The sequence below is a fragment of the Astyanax mexicanus genome, chromosome 1, assembly GCF_023375975.1.
Source record: "Astyanax mexicanus isolate ESR-SI-001 chromosome 1, AstMex3_surface, whole genome shotgun sequence".
Lineage (NCBI taxonomy): Eukaryota > Metazoa > Chordata > Actinopteri > Characiformes > Acestrorhamphidae > Astyanax > Astyanax mexicanus.
The window spans coordinates 121,895,978-121,912,283 of NC_064408.1; positions in this window are offsets into that span (position 1 = coordinate 121,895,978).

Below are 16,306 nucleotides of genomic sequence, written 5' to 3' on the forward strand. Positions count from 1 at the left end.
AAAAAAGTCAAATTTTCAAATTCGTATAATTTGTATTTGTTTTTTGTGTCACTTGTCTGACAAGAATACATCACAGAAGGCTAATATCACCATCATAGTGGAACATTTAGCAATGTTTTCAAAAAGTCGCAAGAAGATTAGCCTGTATAAAAGTAGGGAGAGACAATTTTCCAGTAAGAAGAAAGAAGTATTTATTTACTTATTTGTTTATTGTGAAGGTTAGCATTATGCTAAAACATCAGATCATTCTATCTCATAATATGCTAATGCTGATATGCTAATATGCTAAGTCTTCACTCATGCAAGCATGTTAGCATTGCTAATTATCAATAAACACCACTAAGGGCTTGTTTAAAGATTAGCATTATGCTAGACATCCAATCATGCTAGCTTAGCATTAGAGCGCTAGCATAACCTGAGTAAATATATATATATATATATATATATATAAAAAAACACTTTTCAAATGATTATTTCATTTATTAGGGGGGAAAGCAACTATCCAAACCAATCGAGCCCTGTGTGAAAAAGTGTTTGTTCCCCCAATTAATTAAATTAACTTTGATTAAACACATTTTTTTTAAAGCAGAGTTCAATTTCACTACTAATCACAACCAGGCCTGATTACTGCCAGACCTGTAGAATCAAGAAATCCCTTAAATAATAGAACCTGTCTGACAACATGAAGCAGATAAAAGATCTCAAAAAAGTCATTAATCATCTATCAGTCTGGAAAAGGTTCTAAAGTCATTTCTAAAGCTTTGGGACTCCAGAGAACCACAGTGATTCACTATTATTCACTAATGGAGAAAACATGGAACACTGGTGAACCTTCCCAGGAGTGACCGGCTTACCGACCTAAAGAAATTACTCCAAAAGGGCATGAACAACTCATCCAGGAGATCCCAAAAGAACCCAGAACAACATTTAAAGAACTGCAGGATCTCACTTAAAGCCTCAGTTAGGATCAGTGTTAAGATAAAAGCACTGTTATATAATTTCAGTAAAAGAACTGAATCATACTGAACGTAATAAAACATGGTGGTGGTAGTGTGTGATTAGTGTGATTAGTGTGATTAGTGTGATGGTCTGGAGCTGCTGGATAACTTGCTGTAATAGATGGAAGCAGGAATTCTGCTGTTTATCAGAAAATCCTGAAGGAGAATCAGAATCTGTCCATCTGTTCCTTACTGACCTCAAGCTCAGGAGTACTTGGGTTCTGCAGCAGGACAATGACCCAAAGCTCACAAACAAGTTCAAGTTCACCTCTGAATGAATTAATATAAACTAAATGAAGGTTTTGGAGGAGTGATCTAGTTAAAGTCTGATTGATTGAGATGCTGTGGATGATCTTAAACAGGACTTTTATGCTGGAAAATCCTCCAATGTGTCTGAATTAAAACAATTCTGTAAAGAAGAGTGAAACTAAATTCCTCCACAGAGATGAGAAAGACTCTGACTTACTAATTATCAGCAAAGCTTGATTGCAGTTGTTGCTAGTAACACTTTTTTTCACACAGGTTTGATTGGTTTGGATAGTTTTTTTTTTACCTTTAATAAATAAAATTATACTTTTAAAAGTGCTTTTTATATTTACTTAGCTTATATTTGTCTGATATTGAAGTTTGTTTAATGATCTTAAAAATATCAGTATGACAAAAAAGCAAAAAAATACTTTATGACACTGTATAAGATATGATTGATCCACTTCTGTGTTCTTTGTATGTAATTTACCTGAAAACTGTGTGTAATTTAATACATTAGGCCTGAATATGTATACAGTTGTGCTCTTCAACATAAAAGTCCTTTAACCCTTAAAACCCTACGGACGGATTTACCATCGAAAATCTCATCTTAATTACTCAGGAATCCCTTCACACATAAACATAATCCATATATGGTTAGAAAGGGCGGAGCTTACTCTTTCTAAAAATAGTGATCACATTCCAGTGCAGTAAAGCTAAATCTACAAGAAACCCATTGAGAAAAAAACACCTAAAAAAGTGAAAAAATCTCCTTCCTCAACCAATATTATTTACCTTTAGTGCTTCAAACATATTTATATGATGTTTCAAACCAAATAATATCAGTAAATAAACACTCAAAAGTGTCCACAGAAAAAAAACTGTTACGAATGAGAGGGTGGACGTAAGTGCAGATATATTACAAGTATTTTTAATAAACAAGATAAATGAAAACAAACAGAAAACAAACACGGGTATCGCATAAATAAAGAAATAAACCCTTAGAAGTAGAATATTGAATAGAACAAAACTAAGTATGACTAAACAAACAAAACACTGAATAACTAGAACACTAGGGACACAAAATAAAATAGGTACACTTACTGAATTAACAAAACAACAGACCTGGATTCAGGGAACATAAATTCACAAAATACAAAACTTGGATATACAGACAGCAAAGATACAAAAGACTCCACAAGGCAACACTCATACAAGAGGCTATTTATACACAAGGAGGGTGAAGACAGGTAATGAGGGGGCGGGGTTACAAACAAGACACAAGGTGACAACACTAATGGCTAGGGCTGGGCTAGGGCGGGGCTAGGGTGGAGACAGAACAATAACAAAACAATGCCATGTGCTCAAAAAAGCACATGGCTGGAAACACAAGACAGGAAAACAGGGCAGGAGCACAGAAAACCAAAAGAGGGAAAAACACAGGACAGACACAGGCTAATATGTGACAAAAACTGTGTGAAACTACCTGCTTTACTCAAACTAAAGCTAGATATGGTGTGCGCACTACTTATATACTTACATATTACTTGCACATTTTTACTAAGAACATTTTTATTTATTTAGATTAAAAAGCTTACATTTTTGTATGTAGTTTTCTTTGTGTGTCCTGATCCTCAAAATACTGAAAGGCATAGGCTGCTCTGAGTGTCAGGTTTTTAGTATCTACATGTATCCTAGAGGTGTTATTATTGATTATCAAGAAAAATAACTCCGCCTGATGCTGTTTCTCCATGTATTTTATCAAAGTAATAATTAATAAGCCATGTAATGAATTCAAATCATCAATATTCTTATGCTTTCAACTCATAAACACTCTAGTCTAACCATTTTTGAAAAGATATCTTAGGTGTGAATATATGTCTATGAATATATATGAATATAAGTCTACACATTCAAAAATAAGTAAAAAAAAAAAAAAAAAAAAAAAAAAAACTGGCGCTTGGTAAAATTTTGATTAAAACATGATCAGTTCCAGGAAAATATAACAATTCTGATTCCTTTTACATTTTAAATGATGATATTTTTGAGCAGCCGTATGTCTTCTGGAGTAAAAGAGATCAGGACATGTGTCTGTCTGATATAATTACTGTGTTATAAGACCTACACTTCAATTGTACCTCCTTCAATTGTGTCGCCTCTTTGTAATAAGAGCCCAAATCATGAGGATTGCATCACTGTCCTAATATTTATGGATCTAACTGTAAATAAGTACTTATTGTACTGAAAGACTTTTTGGACACTCCTCAAATGATCTCACTAAACTATGTAGGTGTCTCATTAACCGGTGTCTCACACAGACGTGTGTTCTGGGTGTGGGTTTGGGTGATCTGCTGGGACTGTGGGTTGTTCTCTTCAGCTATGAGGAAGTTCTGAATTGTGGACTTGGGTTTCAGAACAGTGCGGGTGATTTAGAACAAAGCTATTTACTGTTTAAGGGAAATTCCACTGAATTACTACAGAATTTTAAGGGTTTGACAGAGGTGTCAAATAACTGAGTACAAATACTTTGTTCTGTTACTTAAGTAGAAATGCTGCCCAGCTTTGGACTGCTTGCTCAATGTCCAAAACACTCCATTGCTGTGCAAATTGAACTATTTTACCTGTTAAATCTACTGCACATTTCGGAATACCCCCACCACCATGTTTAACAGATCATGAGAGTTGTCAAGTAACGGAGTATGAATACTTTGTTACATTAATTAAGTAGAAATGCTGCCCAGATTGGACTGTTTGCTGAATGTCCGCCAATGTTAAACCTGTTGAATCTACTGCAGATTTCAGAACACCCCCACCACCATGTTAAACAGATAATCAGAGGTGTCATGTAACGGTGCACAAATACTTGGTTTACTTTTAATTTTAAATATATAGTATTGTGCAAAGGTTTTAAGGAACCTGTGGGAACTTCAGTAAAGAAAAAGCTTCTTATCTGTGAAGTAAGTGTTTATTATCTCAGTAAAACACTTATAGCATTATAATAAATACGAACAGCAATTTTACAAAAAGCAGTTACAGCTTTTACAGCCCTGTTTTCCTTAAAACAATTAAAACATCTCCTAATCTCTCCTCTTAATCTGAGTTTAATAGAGTTTTATTTCTAGTTCTCATCATATTAATCAACACCTGGTTTGGTAAATTACTGGTAAATGTGGTAAATCAGGTGAGCTGCTGACGGAACTGAACATATATATATATATATATACACATGCTGCCATCTCTACAATTTGTTCTTCAGCTCGGCTCACAGGATACACCACTTGTAGTTAAATGTTAGAAATTCTTGTTACGTTTTACTGTATGTATGTTTGTTTGCGTCTGTTCAAATCGTATGTGGTGTTTTGTTTAAGGTAAAAACACTCATATTGCTAATACTATACTATTTATAGTATAATACTATATATATATGGCTATACTATATATCCATATACTTTAGAGTAGTCAGAGGTAAAATGAGTTTTGATGGGATCCATGATGCTCCTGAACGCATCCCATCATCCGGTCCAGGGGGAGAAAAAACACTGCCAGCCCACACTGAATACACACTGAACCCTCTCTGTTTTGCATGTGTTTCATGAATATGCACACGAGTCGTTATTGATACGCGGTAGTCTCCCGCGACTTCCGATTGACTTGAGACGTCTGCTAACACCTCAAACACCACCACCACTAACCACTAACCAATGCTAATCACTGCAGTGCTAAGAATAATGACCCACCACCCAAATAATTAGAAGATAGATAATAGGTGTAGAAAAACAATAATTTGCTTTATAAAGCTATGCTCGAATGGTGTAAGTGGTTTTAATGCAATTAACATGATTTTTTAATCAGTATTTGAATCAGGGCTGCACTCAAATCAGCTGAAAACAGCAAAAACATCACCTTTAATAAAATCCAGGAGCTTCAGTTCACCTGTTGCACTGCATCCAGATGCCACATCCTCACGCCGGCTCTTTTACAGCCCCGGGTTGTGTGTTTTGTTTGGGTCGTAACTGTTTTACAGCCAGAGAGAGAAAATGACTCTGTTTGCACTTCCTGTAGATCTGAGAGTGTTAAACAGCACAGAGTATAAAAGAGTGAAGTGATAGAATACATAAACCATAAAAACACCTTTTAACTCTGTTATAACTCTTACAAACTTTACCAAATTAACTACTTCACTCCTGATCCCAACAGAGAGAGAGAGAGAGAAACGTCCTGTAGAGCTGAGAGTGTTAAACAGCACAGAGAGAGTTAAAGAGTGAAGTGATAGAATACATAAACCATAAAAACACCTTATAACTCTGTTATAACTGTTATAACTCTTACAAACTTTACCAAATTAACTACTTCACTCCTGATCCCAACAGAGAGAGAGAGAGAAACACCCTGTAGATCTGAGAGTGTTAAACAGCACAGAGAGAGTTAAAGAACAAAGTGATAGAATACATAAACCATAAAACACCTTATAACTCTGTTATAACTGTTATAACTCTTACAAACTTTACCAAATTAACTACTTCACTGCTGATCCCAACAGAGAGAGAAACTTCCTGTAGAGCTGAGAGTGTTAAACAGCACAGAGAGAGTTAAAGAGTGAAGTGATAGAATACATAAACCATAAAAACACCTTATAACTCTGTTATAACTCTTACAAACTTTACCAAATTAACTACTTCACTCCTGATCCCAACAGAGAGAGAGAGAGAGAGAAACTTCCTGTAGAGCTGAGAGTGTTAAACAGCACAGAGTGTAAAAGAATGAAGTGATAGAATACATAAACCATAAAAACACATTTTGACTCTTATAACTCTGTTATAACTGTTCAAAGTTTTACCAAATTAACAACTTTGTTACTCCTGATCCAAACAGAGAGAGAGAGAGAGAGAAACTCCCTGTAGAGCTGAGAGTGTTAAATAGCACAGAGTGAGTTAAAGAATGAAGTGATAGAATACATAAACCATAAAAACACATTATAACTCTATTATAACTGTTATAACTCAGTTATATAACAAAGTTTGCCAATTTAACAACTTCACTCCTATTCCCAATAGAGAGAGAGAAACTTCCTGTAGATCTGATAGTGTTAAACAGCACAGAGTGTTAAAGATCGAAGTGATAGAATACATAAACCATAAACCAAAATAACTACTTCACATCTGATCCCAACAGAGAGAGAGAGAGAGAGAGAGAGAAACACCCTGTAGATCTGAGAGTGTTAAACAGCACAGAGAGAGTTAAAGAACGAAGTGATAGAATACATAAACCATAAAAACACCTTATAACTCTGTTATAAATGTTATAACTCTAACAAAGTTTACCAAATTAACAACTTCACACCAATTCCCAACAGAGAGAGAGAGAGAAACGTCCTGTAGAGCTGAGAGTGTTAAACAGCACAGAGAGAGTTAAAGAGTTAAGTGATAGAATACATAAACCATAAAACACCTTATAACTCTGTTATAACTGTTCAAAGTTTTACCAAATTAACAACTTTGTTACTTCTGTTCCCAACAGAGAGAGAGAGAGAAACATCCTGCAGACCTGATAGTGTTAAACAGCACAGAGTATAAAAGAGTGAAGTGATAGAATACATAAACCATAAAAACACCTTATAACTCTGTTATAACTGTTATAACTCAGTTATATAACAAAGTTTACCAAATTAAAAACTTCACTCCTATTCCCAACAGCATAAGAGTGCGAGTGAAAGAAAGAGAAAGAGAGAGCAAGATAAAGAGAGAGTGAAAGCAGAGCAACAGAGAGAGAGCGAAAGAGAGAATAAGAGACAGAATAATAGCGAGAGAGAAAGACAGAGAGAGAGCTAGCTTTGGAGAAGGAGTGAGAGAGCAACAGAGAGAGAGACAGAGCGAAAAAGAGAATGAGAAAGACAGAGAGAAAGAGTGAGAGACAGAGAGAGCGAAAGAGAAAGATAGAAAGACAGAGAGAGAGTGAAAGAGAGCGATAGACAGAGCAAGAGAGTGAGAGCGAGATAGCTAGAGAAAGACAGAGTGAGAGCAAGAGAAAGAGAGAGATAAAGAGAGAAAATGAGCAAAAGAGAGAGAAAGACAGAGTGAGAGCAAGAGAGACATAGTAAGAGAGAGAGAGAGCAAAATAAAGAAAGATAGAGTGAGAGCAAGATAGACAGAGCAAGAGAAAGAAAGAGAATGAGCAAAAGAGAAAGACAGAGCAAGAGAAAGAGAATAAGAGCGAGAGAGAGACAGAACGAGAAAGAGTGAAAGCAAGTGAGAGAGCGATAGACCGAGTGAGAGCAAGAGAGACCGAGTAAGAGGGAGCAAAAGAGAAAAAAAGGGAAAGAGAGAGAGAAAGACAGAGCGAGAGCAAAAGACACAGAGTGAGAGAGAGAGAAATTGAGCGAAAGAGAGTGAAAGCAAGAAAGAGTGAGAGAGCAAAAAAGAGAAAGAGAAATAGAGTGAGAAAATAAAAACAGAGCAAGAGAGAGAGAGAGAGAGAGAGAGCAAAAGAGAAAGAAAGACAAAGCAAGAGAAAGAGAGAGAGCAAGAGAGAAAGAAGGGGAGAGAGAAAGAGCAAGAGAATGAGTGAAAGAGAGAGAAAGACGGAGAGAGAGAATGAGAGAGAGGCAGTGGATGTGATTGCTCTAAAACACGATTACACACTCGCTCTCGATATTGAACGAATGAATCAGAGCATACACAGTGTGTGTGTGTGTGTGTGTTCTGGTTTTGGTGTACTAGGTCACTGACATCAAAGGGCAGTGAATACATATTGTAATATATGGCAGATATTTGTACCCCATATATTGTCATATATTAGAAAAAAAATGCCATTAAGAACAAAAGCTCAAAAGATATGCGCGGAAGGTGTGAAAATAGACTGTTGGAAGAGTGTTAGATAGCTATGAGCATCACGCTGCACCTTGCACAGGGTGTAAGACAGGGCCCTGACTCTTAAATGAAAAGGATTATAGATATAACTATTCCAAATATATATTTTAAAAGCCATTATTCAGTGTTTCTGTGTTCAGTTTACGAGGACAATCAGATACATTCATTCTGTACTTTCAACACTTGTCATAACTTTCTGTTAGGACGTATTATGTAAAATAAGTGTGAAAACAAAGCAAAACGCACCCGATTTATCCTAAGACTAAACAGTGCAGGTGTGAAACGCCCAGCAAAACTTCACAGGAGGAATCAGTGAATGACGTAGGAAGTTGGTGCGACAGTAATCTGTGTGGAATGATTAAATGATTGTAAATAAATGCTTGGAATGCAGGAGTGGGTGTGTTTTAATGTGGACTTCTCCCAGTCTGGCTTGTCTGAACTCCCATTAACTCCAGTCTTCCAGCTGAGGAGGAAAATCCTGCCAAACATCTGTCAGACCTGTTAGATTAGAGACCAAGTCGTCCAAGAAGGAACGTCTTTCACTTACAGAACACTTATTACAGTAAGAATAGTGAGGAAATATTGTGTAATAATGAGCATAAAACCTGCATTCACAATTAATGGAAAAACACCATCAATTTGGTTTTACTTTGTAGTTAAAACATCAGTTTTAGTTGTAATTTTGTTCATCCCCTTAAGTTCTGAGAAGACTTTAGGTAATCTTACTATACAGCTCAATAAAATCTGTCTCTCTGTGTCTCTTTACATAGTTAATGGTGGACTCTGAAAGTCTAAAATTAAAACCTGCATTTAGAACTGCAAAGAGGGACCGACTAAACACTGAAGTTAATGGGTTTAGAATGTGATGTCTGAAAGCTCCTGTAGGTGTAGTATGTAGGTGTCGCAATACATTTGTTTTCTAATGTACTTTTTTCTTGGACATTACTCTAAAACCATAAAACATTAAATTGCCAAAACTATTATGTCTTTTGGATGAATATCCTGTAGTAGAAATCATCTCTTTAAAAGTTGTTTAAAACTTACATATTTGATTTGCAGAAATGTTGTGTAATACATACTTTCAGCCACCTGTGCAATGCTGCTAATGCCACTGGCTGCAACACAACCCCAAGGTATGAGACATCCACCCCCATGCTTAACAGTTGGCAAGGCATTCTTTTCAAACTGAGAAAAGACTAGAAAAAGGAAGAAATCTCATCCATATTAAGCCACATTGGAGGGTTTTCTAGCATGAACATTCTCTTTAAGATCAGACTATGTCTAGGCCACTTCAAAATCTTCATTTAGTTTTATTTTTTAAGCCATCCAAGTCCGAGGTGGAACTTGTTTGTGTGCTTTGGGTCATTGTCCTGCTGCAGAACCCAAGTACACCTGACTTCGAGGTCGCAAACTGATGGATGAACATTCTTCTTCAGGATATTCTGGTAGAGAAGATTACTTAACCGTTGGCAAGGTGTTCTTTTCGAACACACAAAAGACATCTTAGTGCCGAGTGCTTTTTTTAACGTCCATAGAAAAGGGCAAAAGTTGTTTAATTTATATCCTGGATTTGCTGAAATTTTGTAGAATACATTCCTCAGCCACCTGTGCAATACTCCTAATGCCACTGGCTGCAATACAACCCCAAGGTATGAAACATCCACCCCCATTCAAACAGGCAAAAGATGAGGTAGAAGGTAGAAATCACATCCACATTCAGCCACATTGGAGGGGTTTTCTAGCATGAACATTCTGTTTAAGATCACACTTTGATTAGGCCACTTTTTTAAGCCAGTCCAAGGTGAACTTGTTTGTGTGCTTTAGGTCATTGTCCTGCTGCAGAACCCAACTACATCTGAGCTTAAGGTCACGAAAGGATGGATGAGCATTCTCCTTCAGGACGTTCTGGTAGAGAGCAGAGATCCACCCCCATGCTTAACAGTTGGCAAGGGGTTCTTTCCAAACAGACAAAAGACTCTTAATCAGACGTCTCAATCAGACTTTGACTATTCCACTCCTAACCATTTAGTTTTTTTTAAACCATCCGAGTCTGAGGTGGAACTTGTTTGTGTGCTTTGGGTCATTGTCCTGCTGCAGAACCCAAGTACTCCTGAGCTTGAGCTCGCAAACTTATTCACGAGCATCCTCATTCAGGATATTCTGGTAGAGAGTCTTGCTTAACAGTTGGAAAGGTGTTCTTTTTTTTTCGAACACACAAAAGACATCTTAGTGCCGAAATCTTTTTAAAAGTTTTTAAAAATGTACATCCTGCTTTTGCTAAAAAGTTTGTGGAATACATTCATTTAGCCATCTGTGGAATAATGCCAATACCACTGGCTGCATCACAACCCCAAGGTATGAGACATTCACCCCCTTGCTTAACAGTTGGCGAGGCGTTCTTTTCAAACAGACAAAACTAGACAAGAAAATGGTAGAAATCACCCCCCAAATTGGAGGGTTTTCCAGAACGAAGCAGCTTGTTTAAGATTAGGCCATTTTTTTAAGCCATCTGAGTTCAAGGTGAACTTGTTTGTGTGCTTTGGGTCATTGTCCTGCTGCAGAACCCAAGTACTCCTGAGCTTGAGGTCGCAAACTGATTGACGAACATTCTTCTTCAGGATGTTCTGGTAGAGAATCTTGCTTAACAGTTGGCAAGGTGTTTTTTTTTTCGAACACACAAAAGCGTCCTTAGAAAAGGGCAAAAGTCATGGAACCCAAGGCTGTTTCGCATATCAGTGTATGTTACGAAATACAGAATTACTGCATATAGTGTTTTATGGTTGACGAGCTTCATGGGCTGTTTATTACTGCTTATCACACTTATCTTCAGACTGAAACCAGCTGTCAGAATCCTTAGGAATCTCAGAGCTGTATCAGAAGTATATTGAACAGTGTGTTCACATGTAAATCACGTGACTGTATGCTAACCTTCCCCCTCTGCCTCGCTGTCTCACTGCTGAGCAATAAACCTGGCGCCGTTCCTGCGTTCGCGTGTTTACCCAGCGCTCATAAAACAATATTTTGCATGAGCTGTGAACTTTGCACCGCACTAGTGAGCATAACACGGCGTATAACACTGTCTCTGCTCCTCGTTAGCATTCAGCCATTAGCGCCGGCCGCAGTTCCTCAGAAACTACAGCCGAGAGACCTGTATTATTTACAGCCGGCTGCAGATAAGGCTTCTGAATAGCGGCTCCACCTCTGCTTTAGACTCGTTCATCAGGCTCCGGGTTGCTAAGCTATCAGCTGATCCGGTGTAGCCATGGCTAATAACCTCTGGTGCAGTGTGAGGAAAGCCTCCAGCCTATCAGGATTAGCCAAGCCGGGATTAGCGTGGAGCTTTGTAGGCCTAGAACGTCCAGCCGTGCTCCTGGGGAGGTGTAAACCTGAGATTGATAGTTGAAGCTGCTTTCAGGAAACGTTTAAAAGCCTCTGAGCTCAACGGCTAATGGCTAACAATCATATTTGAACATCTCACAGTGTTTCAAATGGATAATTCTTTCAGTTTCAGTCGCCTTTTTGTGATACTTTCTGTTTTATATCATAGAAAAAGAACCTGAGTTAATATAAAAAAGCTGTTTAGCTTCAGTTTGTGGACAGATGGTCTTTAGTTTTCCTGCAAAATGTCTTGGTTAACGTGGGAATTCATTTTTATGTTGATGACAGCAATCCGTCCAGACCCTGAGACAGCAAAGCAAAGCAGCCCCGAACCATGATGCCCCCTCCACCATGTTTCACAGTTGGGATGAGGTTGTGATGATGGTGTTTTATCCACACATAGCATTAGTTATGTGTTCCTTTCAAACACCTCTTCAATTTCACTCTAGGATTCTTCCTCACCTCATTGATACTCATTCTGAGCTGTGCTCTTGCAGTCATCTTTACAGGACTTTACCACGCCTAGAGAGAGTAGCAACAGTGCTGAACTTTCTCCTAATTTGTAGAGCATCTGGCTTTCTGTGGTCACATGAACATCAAGGCTTTTAGAGATACTTTTGTAACCCTTTCCAGCTTCATGCAACAAGTCAACAACTCTTGAACGTAGGTCTTCTGAGAGCTTGATCTTTTTGTGTGAGGCATGATTCACATCAAGCAATGATTCTTAAGAACAGCGAATTCAAAACTGGTGTATGTTTTTATAGGGCCGGGCAGCTTTAACCAACACATCCAATCTCATCAGATCCTGCCTCCAATTAGCTCTTAGAAAAGTCATTAGTCTAGAGGTTCACATACTTTTCCACCCTCACTGTGAATGTTAACATGTTTTGTTCAATAAAACCAAGCAAACATATAATTGTTTGTGTGGTATTAGTTTAAGCAGACTGTGTTTGTCTATTGTAATTCTGCTTCAGCAGTGCTAACTGGGGTTGGTTGGAACTACTCTAAGTGGCTGCTAAGCGGTTGCACAGACATGCCAAAAGTCATGGGACAGTGGAAATCTGCAGATGTGGCTTCCTAGGAAGGAAGTCCTCCAGAGAAGCGAAATCCTTTGAAGCAATTAGAGCCTATCAGAGGACGTTTGAAGAATCTGAGCGTGATAAATGCGGTAAGGGATCAGTCCTCGCAGCTCCTGCTGCTCTCCATCCTCTTCCTCTCCGTCTGCACTGATAACACTGATGATTCAGCTGCTCTGAAATGTATGATCTGCCTTCCGCTGATGAAGTTTGTGATCTGGAGCAGCTTTTAGGAGTGAATCAGCAAATCTGAATCATTTCTTTGAGAAAAAAAACAAAAAAACAATAGAAGCAAAGATCTGCTATTGCGTAATTAATTACTAGACGTTTTTAGGGTGGAATTAATGATGTACTTACCAATACAGTAAATAACCCTATTCTTAGGCTGCAAATGATAACATTCATCAATGCAATACTGCTATTTTATTTCATTGATAAAACACAGTGGACCAACACCAGCAGATGACACGTCTCTCCAAACCATCACTGATCATCAGTAAATTTTACATTTCATTTATAAATCAAGGGATCAGAGTCTGGAGGAAGAGTGGAGAGACACACAGTCCAAACTGCTCGAGGTCTAGTGTGACGTTTCCACCAATCAGTGATGGCTTGGAGAGACATGTCATCTGCTGGTGTTGATCCACTGTGTTTTATTATCAAGTCTAAAGTCAGTGCAGTTTTGTTTTCCCACAAAATCTTACAGCACTTCATGCTGAACCTTTGCTGAGAACTTTTATGGAGATGCAGATTTCATTTTCCAGCAGGACTTGGCACACTGTCCACACTGTATCCAAAAGTACCAATTGGTCTTAATATAATATTCTAATTTTCTGAGACACTGATTTTTGGGCTTAAAATAGATCACTTTGTGTTTAATACATCTATATAATATATGAGTTTCACATTTTTAATTACTGAATTACTGAAATAAAGTAGCTTTTCAATGATATTCAAATTTTTTGAGATGTTCTAGCCGGGGACTGTTTTATCCTTTCTCTTTCTATTTCCATTTTTTTTTTGTTTTTACTTTTTTATTTATTTATTTATTTATTTTATTATTATTCTTTTTTTATTCGATTATGATCTTAGTTCATCTTTGTTCATTTTATAATTTCTTATTATTCATTTTTTAAAATATAATTAATTTATTTTATTACATAATTTATAATAATTTTTATTTTCTTTCTTTTACATATTAGAAGTTCTTTACGTTTTTTTTTTTTTTTTTGGTTCATTTATTTATATTTTCCTACTTTTTGTATATATTTATTCTTCAGTCTGTATAGAGTGTACGACTGGGATTCGAACCAGGGATTGTCTGATTATACTGGTAGCGCTTTAGACCACTGGACCAATCAGAGCCAGAGCTATTTTTTATCTAATGATTTCAATCTCTTTTATACTGTTAATGTTAATTTACTGCATCTCTAATACTAAGTTAAGTACAGTATAACAGACTGGTGTGTATTTAATACAGTAAAACTCTACAGATTGTGTTTGTACACTGTGTTTTAACCCTTGTGTGGTGTTCGGGTCTGTGGGACCCATTTTAATTTTTCATCAATTGATACTATTTTTTTTTTTCTAACTCAAACTCATTGGCATTGGCTCATTTTTTGTGAAAAACATATAAAAAACACATTTTCAATAAACACACACTGTACACACCCCCCCACCCCACCCCCCCTACACATTTATAGGCGACTATAAACCGTATTTTTATAGTTTTACAGTTCATTATTATTTTTTAACTTGCCATCGCTATGCTTTAACTGCTACATTTTGTGTTGCATGAGGACGTTATTGCCTCATTATTCCACGCGTGAGCATCCATGCCAATTTCTTTTTAATTCAGACAATTGTTTTTTTTTTCCAGCATTTTATTTTTTACTCAGTAACGAGGAGTTTACCAATGTAGTGAAGTAAATTACTTGTGTCAAAATGTACTTGAATAAAAGTAAAATGACCTATTTTAAAAACTACTTTAAAAATTACAAAGTACTCATAAAATCTACTCAATTACAGTAACGTAAGTAAATGTAATTAATTACTTTCCACCTCTGCTCTTCATTATACCATATTTGTTTTTCTTATTTGAAGCAATCAAATAAAAATCAAAGTAAATATAAGAAATACAGTGTTTTTCAATTGTTTCTGGTTTAACCCTTGTGTGGTGTTCGGGTCTGTGGGACCCGTTTTCATTTTTCATCAAATGATACTAAAAAAATATTTTTTCTAACTCAAACTCATTGGCATTGGCTCATTTTTTGTGAAAAACACATATCAAAACACATTTTCGATAAAAACACACACTGAACACCCCCCCCCCCCTCCCCCTAACCATTTATATTACATACAGTATGTTTGGCCAAGGGCTAATAAACATTGCTTCATTTGTAAATTTAAAACTAAACAAATTTTCTACTCATATCTTGAGTTTAATTCATTTCCTTTTACATTTTATTAAAAAATAAATAAAAAAAGAGTATCGCTTTTTAAAAGAAATGTAACATAAGAAAGGTAAAGGGCAAATATTAACCATGTAAGCTGTTTATATTGCTTGTAATTTAGGTGAAGCGAGCATGTGTAAAGCATTTTAATGTAGAATTGCTTCATTTTGCTGAATTAAATACAAGTAACAAAGTAAACGAGTAACAAAAATATGAACACCACACAAGGGTTAAAGCTAATTTCTCTGAAGCTCTCTGTGTTGTGATGGTGTGTGGGCGTGTCCGGCTGTATTTTTGGAGAACAGAGTGTATAGTTACAGCAGGGACAGCAGCAGGAGCCGGTGAAGGTAGGCCGGTGTAGCCGGAGTCCGAGACCCAGTTATTCTTAGTCTGAATGTGGCAAATGATATATGAGAAGAAGAATGGCTGCCCACCTCCTCCCTGCATTGTTTACTTTGATATCTCAGAGGCAGGTGTGGACACACACACACACACACACACACTGTGCTGCTTCTGTATCCAGATCTCTGAGCGTCAGGGTTTTAATGAGACAGTGCGGAGCCCCAGCTCCGCTGATGAAGCCAGCAAATGATTAACAGCCCCTATAAATGGAGATGACCAGAGAACGGGATTGTGGGAATGGAGCTGGAGTCTGTAGAGTCTCCAGCAGAGAGATTAATCAGGGGTTCGGCAGGAGCCACTGGGAGAACGAACACAAAGTCTAAACACATCTCTCCCAAATTCAAAATAAAAATATTTTAGTCATTTAGAGCATTTATTTGCAGAAAATAAAAAAAAGAAACGGCTGAAATAACAAAAAAAAAAAAGAGAGAGATAATATTCATATTCAAGTTTTAGAGTTCAGAAATCAATATTTGGTGGAATAATCCTGTTTGGTTTTTAATCACAGTTTTCTTGGCATCATGTTCTCCTCCACCAGTCTTACACACTGCTTTTGGATAACTTTATGTTTTACACTCCTGATGCAGAAATTCAAGCAGTTCAGTTTGGGGGTTTGATGGTTTGTGATCATCCATCTTCCTCTTGATTATATTCCAGAGGTTTTCAATTTGGTAAAATCAAAGAAACTCATCGTTTTTAAGTGCTCTCTTATTATTATTTTTTTTTCTCATTCAATGCATTTTTTTAATTTATTTTTTCCTACACTGTAAATGAATTCTTGAGACTAAATATTTTACTGAACATCTTCAGCAGTTCAAATCAGTTAAAATTCACTGTACTGTACACTGTAATCCAACAGATTAAGGTGCACTAGATTATAAATGTGC